This window comes from Elaeis guineensis, chromosome 9 (genome assembly GCF_000442705.2).
Source record: "Elaeis guineensis isolate ETL-2024a chromosome 9, EG11, whole genome shotgun sequence".
Classification (NCBI taxonomy): Eukaryota; Viridiplantae; Streptophyta; class Magnoliopsida; order Arecales; family Arecaceae; genus Elaeis; species Elaeis guineensis.
Genome location: NC_026001.2, coordinates 88,775,655 through 88,781,912, shown reverse-complemented (window position 1 = coordinate 88,781,912; position 6,258 = coordinate 88,775,655).

Below are 6,258 nucleotides of genomic sequence, written 5' to 3'. Positions count from 1 at the left end.
TCCTGTACAATCAAATCATTCAATAACTGAAAAAAAATCAGATTTTTAGAAATATAACCTTTGATTATATATTTAATTATACTTACATGGTAGTTAGGACTGCCTTCAAACCTCTAACCAGGATTATCATTAGTCCACGATGTCCATTATCGAACAAACATATTGCAGTTGTATTTTTTCTGACCAACATTGCTCTTCTTAGAGGGAACAGAATGTTGGAGGGGAGATGGAACATTGCTTGTTGATCAAGAAGGCAAACTGTAGTTGGATAATTGTATTCATGACTTAGAATGGCTCAAATGATGAGAAAGAAAAAAAATTTCTTTTTATTACTTGGGACGAACGGCTTCTCCTCTACCTTCCCCTTTCTATCTCCATCCCTCTTCCTTTCCCTTTGAAGCCCTAGACAAGGATGACGAAAAGATCGAAAAAAGAGAGTTGTGGCTAGAAATCCACCTATATTCACACTATAAAATCTGATTAAGATACTAATATGCTATGTCAGCAATGTTTAATTAGTTTTTGGCCATGTATAACTATTTAGTGGGTCACGTGAGGTCACATGATGGTCATGGGCAAATGGTGTTGAGTTCCATCGGCGTGTGTTTCTGATTTTGATTGATTTTATCACGTTATTGATTAAATTGTCAATCGCGAAACTTGGATCACTCGATTGCTAGTATTCCTAAACTTCATTGTACAAATATATATATATATATATATATATATATATATATATATATATATATATATATATATATATATATAAATTATTGGCCCAAAAATACCTTTCTATCTCCATCCCTCTACCTTCTCCTCTCTATTCTACTTTTTCCACCTTCTATTTTCTAAGCTCAAACTAACTTAAGCATCAGAGGATTAAAAATTGGAGGATCACCATCGATTTTTGATTTATTTTGTAGGTTCCTTCGAAGGAGACTCGAATCGGATCACTACAGTCACTCCAGTATGGCTTCATCCGATCTCCCCATGTAAGATTTTGATCTCGCAGCAATAAATTGATGCTAGAAAAAGGGCTCCTATTTCCCAAAAATTTTGTGAAAAAGTAATAAATCAGAGAGCATAAAACAACTTTATATCTTCATTGTTTTCCTTGGAAGTGTATTAGAAGCAGCTTCACCTCCACTTTAATGAAGATTGGAGGCAGATGAAAGTTCTCCCCCAAGAAGACAATGTACTAACAATAAGGCTTTACATTAATGGAGATGGCCTCCACATACTCTGAAGTGACAATACACCAATTTTGAAAATCAAAGGATCAAGCTTGATGCTCGAGAATATGATAAGGGGCAAAAATATCCTTTTTGGCCTCATCTTTTCCTAAGACCCTCAAACAGAATTCATAATCTCTATGATAATAAACTCTCAAACCCCATCTATTATTTTATTCTTTTCTTGCAAGTCAACAGGTTCTTGAGTATGTGAGCTAAAAAAAAAAATCAAATAAAGATGAAAAAGTCTATCCAAATGAGATCTATTGAGGGAAACTTAAGTTTCGAGAGAGAAGATCATGACATTCGAAATATATATATTTATATATATTGGAGAAAATCCCAATGCATCTAGCCTCAAATACAGCCGAAGTCGTCTGTAAGCAGCCTTCCGCAACTTGGTCCTCCTACACCCACTGGATGTAATGAGACCCGTCACATCATCCTACAGGTAATAAAAAAAAGAGGAAAGAGAGAAGAAAATCCTTATGTGCCTAACCTGGTACAAGGCCGAAGTCACCCTACACGTGACATGACCAAAAAAATAAAAAATTAGGCAGCCCCCTCTACCTAAGGTAGCTGATGGCCCCCCCCTTTTTCGCATCGTGCAGGTTTTCGATGTTGGCTCCACCGAGATGGTAGTCTGCATCTTCGGTTCTCCTCCCTACCTCTGAGGGCATTTTCAATGCCGGCTTCCATCAGATCAGTGGCCTCAATGATCTCCAGCCCCCTAGCATCGAATCCGATAGGTTGATGGCTTCCGCACACCCGCATGCCTTTCAGTGCCAAGCTTCATCGGTTCAACAGTCGTGGTGTCTCCGGCTCCCCTCTCCGCATCCGCTCATGTTCCTAATGCCAGACTCCATCAAATTGGCTACTCTGGTGATGTTGGCTCCCTCCTTGCATCAGCATGCAACTCCGACGTCAAACCCTGTCGGATCCAAAGCCTCTCATGCTCCTGTACGCCTCCATGGGCCGGACTCCATCAAATCGATGTTCACTGGAATCTCCCGCACACCCACACACGTGCGCCCTGCCAAACAACCTAGGCCGGTAATTTACTGGCATCAACTCTCTCCGCTCGACATCGAGTGTGCTTCTGCCTCATGGTGCCAAACAACTAGGTTAGTCTTTTACCAACCTCAAAGCTCCCTCAAATCCGATCAAGCCGATAATCTCTGGGCTCTCGCATGCTAACCGACATCAACCCCACGTGTCTCCCGATGCTAAACTCCGCCAGGCCAAGACCTCCATAGCTTTCGCACACCTCCCAATGCCGATAATGTCAGAACATATGCATCTCGGCAATGAACACCATGAGATGGTGATTTTTCGATGTCAATTCCCATCGGACTGAAATCTCTAGCACTTCCATGTGTGCTCCCCAACGTCAAGGGCCTTCAAGTCGATGATTTACTGATCTCACACGAGCCTCCCAGCATCAAGGCTCATCAAGTGGGGACACATCGGGCTCCCGCATACATCCTGATGGGGTATACCAACCTCACAGCTCCTGGCCCTCTCCCCTAGTGACCGTCATAGGAAGAAAAGTCTTCAAAATTGAAAAACGGGGGGAGGGGGGGGGGATTTTTGGACCATAGTCCACCGACATGACACAAAAGGTCTCCGTATGCATCCAACCTCGGACAATGCCGAGGAGACTTGTGGGTGTCTCTAAAGCCCAAATCAAAAATTGATCCAAAAAAAAAGAGGAAAGAAAGTCTGATCTCTAGCTAAAATTAAAGTGATCCAAAGCACAGATCAAGTCCGAGCTGAACAACAAGCAGTCAAATAGAACCCGCAAGTTCTCAAACAAAAGCTCCTGGTAAAGGACTCTTAAGCTTCCATTTGCTATTTTTTCTCTTTTCCTTCTTGCAGGATTGAAGGAGAAAAATAGGACCAAGTTGAAATCAAAATCACAGCCAAGATCAAAATCAAGCCAATATAAAGCAAAAACAAGCCCAAATTGAGGTAAGGCTTAAGCCCAAGCTGAGGTAAAGAACAGGAAGGAGTCAAACATAACTCAGAAGCTCTCAAGCAGAACTTATAACTTCCATAGTAATAAACTCTCAAGCCCCATCTACTATTCTATTCTTTTTTTTGCAGGATGACAAGTTCTTGAACACATAATTCGAAATGAAAATTAAACAAAGCTATGATGAATGTCAAGCCCAAAGATAAGGTGAAGACTAAGCTGAGGTAAAGACAGTCCAAAATCCATGTTATCAAAAGGCCGATCTCAATTGAAAGTTGACTTCATCAGGAGGCCAAGCTCATCATGACCTGACGTCATCAGATGACCAACATCATTAGATGACTGACCTCATCAAAAATCCGATCTCCAGATCGATAAAGTCTCGATGGACATGGAGATAAGATCTCCGGATCAAAGTTCGATCTCTGAATCGACGGAGCTTCGAAGAGCACGAAGATAAGATTTCCTCATCAAAGTCCAGAGCTCCAAAGGGTATGGAGATAAGATCTCTTCATCAAAGTCTGATTTTTGGATCGGCATAGCCTCGAAGGGCACAGAGATAAAATCTCCTGATCAAAGATCAATTTTCGAATTGGCAGAGCTCCAAAGGGTACAAAGATAAGATCTCCTCATCAAAATCTAGAGCTCCGAAGGGCACGAAAATAAGATCTCCTTATCAAAGTCTGATCTACAGATCGATAGAGCTCTGAAGAGCATGGAGATAAAATCTCCTGGTCAAAGATCGATCTCTAAATCGATAGAGCCTCGAAGGGCACGGAGATAAAATCTCCTAATCAAAGATCGATCTTCGAATCAACAAAACTCCAAAGGGTATGGAGATAAGATCTTCTCATTAAAGTCCAAAGCTCCGAAGGGCATGGAGACAAGATCTCCTCATTAAGGTTCGATCTCCAGATTGGCAGATTCCTAAAGGGCACGGAGATAAGGTCTCTTCATCAAAGTCTGATCTTTGGATCGACAAAATCCTGAAGGGCATGAAGATAAGATCTTCGGATCGAAATTCTATTAAATATTGATCTAAGGATCGAAGTTATCTTAAAATTCTATAAAATACCGACCTCAAGAGCGAGATTATTTTCAACTCTATGAAATATCGACTTCAGGGTCGAAGTTATTTTCAGCTCTATGAAATATCAACTTCAGAATCAAAGTTATCTTCAGTTCTATTAAATATCGACCTATAGATCGAGATTATCTTGAAGTTCTATCAAATACCGACCTATAGGTCGAGATTGTCTTGAAGTTTTATCAAATACCGACCTCAAGATCAAAGTTATTTTAAAAATACCGATCTGAAGGTCGAGATTATCTTCAGCTCTATAAAATATCAATCTGAAGGTTGAGGTTATCTTAGATTTCTATCAAATACTGATGTTAAGATCGAAGTTATCTTGAAATATTGATCTGAAGTTCGAAGTTATCTTCAGCTCTATAAAATACCAACCTAAAGGTCGAGGTTATCTTGGATTTCTATCAAATATCGACCTCAAGGTCGAAGTTATCTTAAAAATACCGACCTAAAGATCGAGGTTATCTCAGCTTTGTAAAATATCGATCTAAAGATCAAGATTATCTTGGATTTCTATCAAAGACTGATCTGAGGGTTGAGGTTATCTTTAACTCTATAAAATATCGATCTGAAGGTCGAGATTATCTTGGATTTCTATCAAATACCAACCTTAAGATCAAAGTTATCTTGAAAATACCGACCTAAATGCCTAGGTTATCTTCAGCTCTATAAAATACTGATCTCAGGGTTGAGGTTATCTTTCAGCTTATATAAATACCGATCTCAAGATTGAGGTTATTTTGGTATTCTATCAAGATTATCTTGGATTTCTATCAAAGACTGATCTGAGGGTTGAGGTTATCTTTAACTCTATAAAATATCGATCTGAAGGTCGAGATTATCTTGGATTTCTATCAAATACCAACCTTAAGATCAAAGTTATCTTGAAAATACCGACCTAAATGCCTAGGTTATCTTCAGCTCTATAAAATACTGATCTCAGGGTTGAGGTTATCTTTCAGCTTATATAAATACCGATCTCAAGATTGAGGTTATTTTGGTATTCTATCAAATATAGATCTTTGGATCAAAATTATCTTAAAATTCTATTACAGATCTCCAGATCGAAGTTATCTTGGAATTCTATTACGGATCTCCGAATCGAAGCTATCTTGGAATTCTATTACTGATCTCCAAATCGAAGTTATCTTGAAATTCTATTATCAATCTTCGGATCGAGATTTTATCAAATACCGATCTGTGGATCAAGGATATCTTAAAATTTTAATAAAAATCTAATTTACTTGAGGCTACATCAGATAAAGATTTGCCACCTCGAACAAGCTAAGAACTTATTTCTTAGACTACTTTCATCCAAAAGTAAATTCTTCGGACTCAGAAGTGGGAGGCAAATGTTGTTGGGATTATCCCATCTCATTATAAAACCGACCTCAACTGGAGGTTGAGCTCATCATAAAATCGACCTAAACTAGAGGCTGAGCTCATCATAAAGTCGACCTGAACTGGAGGCTGAATGCTGACCTAGCTCAACCCCGCTCATCTAAACACCGACTTGAGCTATCTGAATTGACTTCTGATGAAGTATTATGATCAGTCCATATAAATAACGATCTGACTCATTTCAGTTCATATAAATACCAATCTGAAGCAAAGTGTTCCATATATCTGAGACGTCTAGAGTCTCATATGATGCTTGATCTCACCTCAATCTTTTATCAAGGTGGACTATTACATTGATAGCCCCAATTGTCCTGTGAAAGTTGGTCATGATCTCACATACAGCCTTGCTATAACTCATCCCCAGCTGGCACATACAGCTAAGTATGACCTCATTGCTAGCTAATACATACAGCTATACTCTAGCTCATATAGCTGGCCTCTAATGGCCAAACAAACTCCTCTAACGGCCTAATAAACTCTGCCAACGGTCTCATCAGTCCTTCTATAAATAGAAAGTCTGGGATCTTCCAAATAAGTTCTAACTCTCAAGTTTCAAGCTC